We start from the raw sequence: 9,488 nt of genomic DNA, 5'->3' as shown, positions 1-9,488 counted from the left end.
TACTATTTCTAGGTTAGCAGAGTCTGTAGCCTGAAGCATATGTAACCTGAAATGTATGTAACCCGAGGTACCACTGTATCTCTAAGCAGTATACAAAAAACTGAAGCAACAACAGACAACTTAAACAAAATATTGCAAAAATACACGTTTGTGTATAAACATGTTACATTAATACAAAGTTACTAATCTGTCTATCTATCTGTCTATCTCAATTCATTTTCCTTCTGACACTCAGCCTCCAGGTTACAAACAAACTCTCAGCTCACCTACAAAAGTCTCCTGGAAAGAGTGGATATCATCTTTAGGACTCAGCTACATTAGTCAAATAACACTTTGAATGTGTTATAGACATGCAACACCAGATGGCGCCAGAGAGCAAACAAATTTTCTATGCGATTTTTACATAGGGTTTTCTTTTCTTTTGTTATAAATGATTTAATTTCTGACTTATAGTGTTTCTTTTCCTGTGTGTAGATCCACCCTTGGTCTCTCACTCTCACTTGCTTTTTATGATCAGACCCAAGGTGGATGGTACTTCTTCAGGTTGCCCACAGCTGGGTCTCATTCACCTGCATTTGCCACAGCCAGTTCCAGGTGCAACAGGTTTGTTGAGTTTCCCAAGGGGTCCAAAGGATGGGAAGAGGGGCCCCCTCCACTCATAGCTCTTGCTTCACACTCTGTCCCCTTTTCCTCTAGCTACTTTATGTCTGAGGGGGGATTTGAACCCAGGTCTCCCTGGTCCTTGTTTAACACTCTTAACCACTACAGTAATTCCCATATTCCTTTCCCTGACCATTGTTTAACTAAAACTAGCTGATGGATTTTGGGGTTGCACATCACCCTTGAGTACAAAGCTTCCAGATAATATTAGAGTTGGGAACATTGCTGAATTGAGAAAGCAGTGTCTAAATTTAGCTGCATTAGTGCTGGGCCAAAACATTTTGATGTCTGAAGTTGAATAGCAGATTGTAGCTCTCTACCCAATTTAGGGTGTATAATACAGTATCCAAGACTGGCCAAGTTATTTGGCACCTGAGACATAAACTCCCACAAGTGCCGCACCATGGAATTCAAAATATAACAACAACAATAATAACAATTCACTGCCCTTTCATGACTGCCCCAAATTGGCTGCCTGAGGTGGACACCTCAGTCTGCAGAATGGAAGGGCCACACAAAACTGGGGCAATGAGTAGGGAAAAGCATTTCCAAACCTCAAGGCATCAAACTCAGCTGTGAAATCTGTTATGTAGATCCTCTCCTATTCTAAAATAAATGCCTTGTTGTCCTGTGGCAGTGATGTGGAATCCACAGCCCTGCATATGCTGTTCGACTACAATTCCCATCATCCCTAACGGCTGGCCTTGCTGGCTGCAGCTGATAGGAAATGTAGTCCAACAGCGTCTGGAGGGCCACATAATTCCCTGTCCTATGACATGGATCTATATAACCAGGAAGCCCAAAGACCTCTTGTAAATTTGCACAGACTGAGGAATGAATAAGAAAAGAAAGAGGAAATGTGAAAGAAATGCAGAGGAAAAGGCAACAGAGGTTGCGTTACTAAGAAATTGTAGAAGGGCGGCTTAAAGACATCTTGTCGGTTATCCTAAAACCTTAGAAACACATGTCCCTGTTTCACTTCACTCCCCTTTTCCTGCCTTTTCTATCAGAAAATCGGGAGAAGATGAGGATGGTGGAAGAAATGAGGCACCAGTTGAAAAAATAATAATAATGAAGGGATGGCTGATCATGCTGCCTCCTTCTTCCCTCTTTCCTTTTTGCCCGCCAAGCGTTGAACTGATTAGAGTGTAATTAAGGCCATAAAACCCTCAGCTTATCCACCTGTTTATTCACTAAAGTCTCAGGCTCATCAGGCAAATTAGCTGCTTCCAGGCTGCACGTTGGGCCTAGAGCTGGACTGATTAATGAAGTTTATTGGGAGCTGTTAAAAGCATTAACTGAAGGAAATCTCAGCAATTCGTCATATTTAAGGGATGGAAATTAAATCTCCCCATGCAAATGAGAGGAGACTCCAAAGCAGCTTCTTTTTAGAGGTTACAGAGGGGGAGTGGGGGTGGCTGGGTGGGTGGGAGGTAGGGAGGAATGGATGAGTTTTATTCACCAGGCTGCTTTGTGTCTCTCTCTGTCCCTGGGGCAGCTGACCCCAGAGCAAACGCTGCTTCCCAGGAGCCATTACCCACCCTCGTAATGGAGCTCATTTAGTGTTTGGGTAAAAACATAAGACAAGGCCTTGATCGGGCAGGCTGTGGTTCTTAGAGTGACAGGGCCCAAGTGGAACGACCAGGCCGAGAAAGGCAGTTCCCTATCCACTTGAGATGTCTGCAACATGTGATTTCAAATAATGACATTTTAGCAGTTGCAGTGACTTCATTATCATCCAGCTTGGCAGCAGCTTTATAATTTATTTTGCACTCTTTGTTGGTAATCTGATCTGAAAACTGAACAAGATGCTTGAAAATGTTTTTTTTGTCTGGAAGCTGCCCTTTGTATCCCAGGAAGCTGCCTTATCACATTGCCTCAGAACTGGCTCTGCTGACTGGCATTAGCCGTCTTTTCCATCTCTAACTGAATATGCTCCAACATTCCTCTGATGAATATAGGGACACTTCCCACTCTGCCCCCATCCCCTTAAACTGATCCTCCTTGACCTCACATTTTTTGTGTCGCCTGCCCCAGAGAGAGCATTTCCTCTCAGAAAAGGGTCGAGTGCCACCACCACTATGGCAACAGGACACAACGTGCACATCCTCCAACGTCCTGACAAAACCCGTTAATCCTGATTTGATTTTATTCTTTGGTAGATTTGCAAAAAGAAAGACACACACTGATAAGGGAGGAGGCCAGTGGCAGCGGAGAGGCAAAAGGATGCTCCTTTGCAGTCGCAGCTGCCGCCATCGTCGTCGCTCAGGACAAGCGCCGGCTCATCCTCCTCCCCGAGCTTGGCAGTGGTGCAGGCAGGGGAAATAGGGACATTCCAGGATCCAATCAGAAACTGGGATGGCTTTTTGTAATAACAAGACTGTCCCTGGAAAATCGGGATACTTGGAGGGTATGTAAAGTGAGATGTCAGGGATTGAACTAGAGTCCCTTTTCACACAAAACTTGTCTTCTGCTTCTAAGAAACTGCCCTTTCCATATAACCTAGCTGCTGGTGGCATTTGTTATGTAGTGTAGTTTCACCCTGGGCCAACAGGGGGATACTGTATATAGTTTTCACTCAGGTCTGTAGATAGTTTTCACTCAGGTCCGCGGCAGTTATTTTAGGCGGGAACTCTGGGCTGTTGTGGTTACAATGTTGACAGCCGGCTGCCTATAAATACAGGCCGGCTGAGCTGTTCGCAGTCAGTTCTATTCCAGCTTACCATAATAAAGAGCTACTTGAAGAAATCGCTGTGCCGGCTGCTATGTCAACCCACGACTTAACACTGGCGACGAGGATGGGATAGATGGACATCAGAGCACAGCCAGATGCGGCCAGCCTCTGAACTGAGCTGAATCACTGAGCTGAATCACAGAGCGAAATCACTGAGCGAAATCACTGGGCAGAACCAATTCAGAGCTGACTGTTCTGGCTAGAGCACTGTGTTCCATCCATCGCCCTTCACGCCGGCATCGGAATCATGGCTTCACTTGTGCCTCTACCGCCGTTTGCGCCAGCCTCTGAATCATGGGACTCCTACCTCGCTCGGTTCGACTGCTACCTCCAAGCCAACGAGCTGACAGCAGTATCAAAGGATCGGAAGCGGGGCCTATTCCTCAGCCTCTGTGGGCCTGAGGTGTTTGAGACGGCCCGAGCGTTGGTTGCGCCTGAAGCAGTCCAGGCAACACCATGGGACACGATCCAAGAGAAGCTCCACAACCACTATGCACCAAAGCCGTCCAAGATTGCTGCCCGCCATGCGTTCTACCACCGGAACCAGGCAGAGGGGGAGTCAATCAACAACTACACCACCGCCCTGCGACAGGCTGCAATGCACTGTGAGTTCCGAGACTTAGACGATGCCCTGATGGATCGAATCGTCTGCGGGGTCCGGGACATCCATCTGCAACGGCGCCTCCTAGCCAAGCCAGACCTCACGCTACAGAAAGCCATTGAGGAGGCTGTGGCCTCAGAAGCTGCTGAACGCTCCGCCCAGGAGATCCGCAAGTCCAGCAGCCCGCGTCTTGCTAGGGAGCCAGTTCCGGTGCATCATGAAGAGGCCAGCAGTGAGGAGGCATCCTCCAGTGAAGACGATGACGTGCACCAGACAAAGCGGGAGCGCAGGAAGTTCCAACAGAAGTCCAAGGGCCAACCGGAATGTGCTGGCTGCGGAGGCAACCATTCCCGTGCCAAGTGTCGATTCAGAGACGCCATCTGTAGGAAGTGTTCCAGAAGGGGCCACATCGCTAAGGTCTGCCGATCAGCTCCGTCTGACACCCCCCCTTCATCGACTCGCAAGTCCAAGTCTTCACTCCAGTCTGCCAAGGAAAGTTGTTTCGCTCTCACCAACTGCCGCTGCCCGTCTGGAACCACGATTGGCCAAACCGACTCGCCTACGCGACGCAAGCTGAACGTCACGGTGCTCATTGAAGGAGCTCCATGTGACATGGAGATCGACACCGGGTCTGCACTGTCCATCGTGTCATGGAGCACCATCAAAAGACTGGTACCCAGAGTGTCCAAAAGGCAACTCGACTCTCACCGCGTACACCTGCGAGACTACCAGGGAAACGACATTCCCGTGGTAGGCGTTGGCCGGTTCCGGATCGCCTTCAAGGATTTTTCGGGCCTGCTCCGGTTGGTGGTGGTCGAAGGTCAGCGGCCAAGCCTCCTAGGGCTAGACTGGTTTGATGCCCTCGGCCTGGAAGTCACCGGCATCAACTGCATCTCTAACGCAGAGACTGAGGGTCTGGTCAAAGACTTTGCCGAGGTTTTTGACAGCACCTTGGGCCAATATACAGGTACGCCCATCTCCTTTAGCCTTGATCCACAAGTCGCCCCCATCAAGCTAAAGCCACGCCGGGTTCCCTTTGCTCTCAAGGCTAAGGTGGACGAACAACTGGACAAACTGATCGCCCAAGGAGTTTTGGAGCCGGTTGACCACGCAAAGTGGGAAACCCCCATCGTCACGCCTGTCAAGCCAGATGGGTCGGTGAGAATCTGCGCTGACTACAAGTGCACGATTAACAAGGCACTTCAGCAGCACGCTTATCCGGTTCCTGTTGTCCAACACCTGCTGCATTCCCTGGGTGAGGGTAAGGTCTTCGCTAAGCTGGACCTTGCCCAAGCCTATCAACAACTGCCAGTCGATGATACCACTGCTGAAGCCCAGACGATCGTCACCCACCGGGGGGCATTCCGTTGCCGCCGGTTGCAGTTCGGGGTGAGTGTGGCTCCTGGCATCTTCCAAAGCCTTATGGAGCGTCTCCTGCAAGGGCTTCCGGGCGTGGTACCATATTTTGATGACGTCTTGGTGTCTGCAGACTCACACCAGCAGCTGTTCGAGCGCCTCCGTGCCGTGCTGACCAGGTTCCAGGAGGCCGGGCTCAAGGTAAAGAGGGAGAAGTGCCAGATCGCCGTTCCACAGGTAGAGTTCCTGGGCTATCTTATCGATGCCTCCGGTCTTCATCCAACCACATCCAAGATCCGCGCTATCCAGCAGGCCCCCACCCCAAAGAACAAAACGGAGTTGCAGGCATTCCTGGGGCTGCTGAACTTTTATAACATGTTCCTGCCCCACAAAGCCACAGTGGCTGAGCCTCTTCACCGACTCCTTAGCACTAAGACGCCTTGGGCCTGGGGTCATCGGGAGACGGCGGCCTTCAACGCGGTCAAGGCTCTCCTTTCTTCAGACAGTGTGCTGGTACAGTACAGTGAATCCAGGCCGCTGGTCCTTGCCTGCGACGCCTCACCTTTTGGCATCGGTGCTGTCCTTAGTCACCGTTTTCCAGATGGAAGAGAAGCACCGCTCGCCTACTTTTCCAGGACACTATCTCCGATGGAACGGAATTACAGCCAGCTCGACAAGGAGGCATTGGCACTTGTGGCTGGAGTGAAGAGGTTCCATGAATACCTCTATGGCAGGACTTTTGACCTCATCACTGACCACAAGCCACTCCTGGGCCTCCTCGCCGGTGATCGTCCAACTCCACCGGTCCTCTCACCACGCATGCTGCGATGGACTGTTTTCCTGGCTGCCTACCACTACCGGCTCATCCATCGCCCGGGGAAATCGATGGGCCATGCTGACGCCCTCAGCCGTTGCCCTCTTCCAGCATTTGTGGAAGACCCGGCTCCAGCTTCATCGCTCCTTCTGATTGAGGATCTTCCGGCAGCGCCTGTATCGGCTGCCACTGTGGCCTCCGCATCTGCCCAGGATCGCACCATCAGCCGGGTGCTCAACTGGGTGTGGAGGGGGTGGCCACAAGGGCCTTTTGCATCGGAGTTCCAGCCCTTCGCAACCAGACAACATGAACTCTCAGCTCATCGCGGCTGTCTGCTGTGGGGAGACCGCGTCGTGATTCCCCAGGGACTCCGTCAGCGCGTCCTGGAGGCTCTGCACGTTGGCCACCCGGGAATTGTCAAAATGAAGGCGTTGGCTCGGTGTTACGTCTGGTGGCCTAATATGGACGATGCCATCACTGCCTGGGTGTCCGCCTGTCAAGCGTGCCAGGAGTCGAGGCCTGCACCACCGGCAGCTAAGGGACACACCTGGGAGACGCCAAAGACACCCTGGTCGAGGGTGCACATCGATCTGGCTGGCCCCTTTCACGGCCGGACCTTTATGGTAGTGGTGGACGCCTATTCCAAATGGCTGGAGGTCGCCCTGATGCCCTCCACCACTACCGAAGCTGTCATCCGGGTGCTGCGAGGCCTGTTTGCAACGCATGGGTGTCCTGATGTCCTTGTCTCTGACAACGGACCGCAGTTCACGTCAGGCACGTTTGAGCGGTATCTTTTGGGACTGGGCATCCGCCATGCCCTAACGGCACCCTTTCATCCATCCAGCAACGGGCAAGCGGAAAGAATGGTGCGCTCGACAAAAGAGGCACTGGCGCGCCTGGACCGGGGAGACTGGCATGAGCGGGTCGCCGAATATTTGTTCGTGCAACACATCACCCCTCATGCGGCCACAGGGAGGAGTCCTGCTGAACTGCTTATGGGCCGCCGCCTCAGGTCACCGCTCGACCGGCTACACCCAGACTTTGCCGTGGCTGAACCCCCAGGCTGTGCCAACGCACCACGGTCATTTGTCCCAGGAAACCAGGTCTTTGCCCGGAACTATGTGGGGGACATCCCTTGGGTGCCAGCCACAGTAGTGGGAGTCATTGGACCTCGCTCGTACCAGGTGGCACTCGAAGACGGACGCTTGTGGCGACGGCACATAGACCAGCTTAGGCGCAGGGTTGGGGACTTGGACACTACCGAGGTGCCCCCAACTGCGCTTGCGGCTCCAGAAGAGACACGTACAGATGGCGAGGCCCCACCTACACCTCCCTCGCAAACTGCCAGCGTGGAGCCGAACCAAGCCGTTTCAGAACAGACTCAGACCACTCCACCTGCGGAGGCTCCACCCACAGCAGCGGATCCAGGGGAGTTGGTTCCAACGCCACCTAGGGTCGCACCACAGCCTCAGCGAGAACTGTGTGGCCCTCCGGACTTGGCTACCAGTCCCCGGCGGTCTGGCAGAGTTTCCAAGCGCCCAACTTATTTAAAGGACTATGTTGTTGGACAGGTATCACTGTTGGTCTAAGTATGGGAAATGTAACCGATATGCTTTTGTGCTTACTTGAACCATTACGCGTAGTGCTGTATATAAGGAAACCATTACGATTGTAACTAACGCCTTATCTCGGTGGGGAGGGGTGTTATGTAGTGTAGTTTCACCCTGGGCCAACAGGGGGATACTGTATATAGTTTTCACTCAGGTCTGTAGATAGTTTTCACTCAGGTCCGCGGCAGTTATTTTAGGCGGGAACTCTGGGCTGTTGTGGTTACAATGTTGACAGCCGGCTGCCTATAAATACAGGCCGGCTGAGCTGTTCGCAGTCAGTTCTATTCCAGCTTACCATAATAAAGAGCTACTTGAAGAAATCGCTGTGCCGGCTGCTATGTCAACCCACGACTTAACAGCATTATTAAAGAAAACCATCCCTGCAAATGAGACTGATAAGAATAAAAGCCAAACGAGAATTTAGAAAAAGCCTAAAACTGAGCTGGTACGCGGGTGGCACTATGGGTTAAACCACAGAGCCTAGGACTTGCCGATCAGAAGGTCGGCGGTTCGAATCCCCGGGCAATATAGCGAGATGAGCGCCGCAACCCCAGAGTCGGCCACGACTGGACCAGGGGTCCCTTTACCTTTACCTTTAAAACTGAGCTATAGCCCTTCCTCATAAGATCCATGACATGGAAAAAACAAAGTCCTTGTGTGGACTGAGTGGGATCAATTTAATGTTTTCTGAGGGAGTTGGGTAGCAAATGAAGGGTCTCTTTTGAGGAATCTCTTAGAGACCTGGTCTCTTGGGGATCAGTACATTGTATAGGCAGCATGTGCCAAAAGTGTCCTCCCCCTCAGGGGGTAAGTTCTACTGGATACAGGGGGAAAGTATTTGTTCAAGATTCAGGTACAAATCTGATGCATGTTTCTTTTTCATACATGTTCCTCTGCTACTTTAATGCTCCTTGTTGGCCTGTAACTTTCTGATTTCTGTTTCTGCAGCTCAGTGGCAACTCTTGTTGGCTTGGGTCAACCATTTCCTCCAATCCCAGAGGTTAAGATGTAGGAGGGCAAATTGACCCTATTCTTGGGAAGTTCTCTGGGGCAGTTTTCTGCCATGGTCAGAGGCAATATCTTGGCAGTCTCATCTTGGGAGTTTCATAATATGGGCCTCTATCACAGTAATTAAAGATACATTAACCTGTTTTTATTTCCCTCTTTGAGTCCTTCCTTGAAGAAACACATTGCAAGTGAAACTCAGAGTCAAATCAATTGTAAAGAATGAATAGTTGCAATGAATTTCAAAGACTCTGAGAAAGATCAGATAACCTTTTATAATCGACAAATAATTTTACGAGTTTAATTCACAAAACAAATTACAACTTGTTTATTTATTTAGTAGCAGTTGTACCATCTAATTAAAAAAGGAATTCTAGGTGTTTCACAATGAAACAACTCCCTCTAAACAATGTAAAATAAGAACCAACATTTTAAAATACAGTCTGAAGGGCTAGGTAGGAGATGTTGCCAGAGAACCTGTCCACATAGTGCATCCACAGTCGGGTAACAAGGAATTTTATATTGTATTTAGTCCCCCTATGTGGATGTTTTCCAGAATTTAAAAAAATCCAAGTTTACTGTTGAGAAACTGCAGGCTGCCCGCTGAATGGGGGGAGAATCAAGTGGACAAAGTACAAATATTTAAGGCACTTATGGCTTCAAATTCATGTTAAACTCCCATGTGGATGAGCCCTAAACTATGACGGT

General features: G+C 50.4%; 1 protein-coding gene across 9 annotated transcripts in view; it reads left to right on the top strand.

Annotated features, from left to right (window-relative positions):
• The first annotated feature begins 257 nt into the window (after positions 1-257).
• LOC310702798 (uncharacterized protein) overlaps positions 258-9,488 on the top strand; it is a 73,816-nt gene continuing 64,585 nt past the window's right edge. For 3 of the 9 annotated variants that reach the window (XR_014523604.1, XM_083494951.1, XM_083494943.1), the window contains exon 1: positions 2,077-3,070. The gene's annotated coding sequence lies outside the window, so the exon portion shown is untranslated. The other 6 variants (XR_014523605.1, XM_083494944.1, XM_083494946.1 and 3 more) reach the window with 6 other exon arrangements.

This window comes from Podarcis liolepis (genome assembly GCF_965112155.1).
Source record: "Podarcis liolepis genome assembly, chromosome: 3".
In the NCBI taxonomy this organism is placed as follows: Eukaryota; Metazoa; Chordata; class Lepidosauria; order Squamata; family Lacertidae; genus Podarcis; species Podarcis liolepis.
This window is presented reverse-complemented; position numbering and strand designations above follow the sequence as displayed.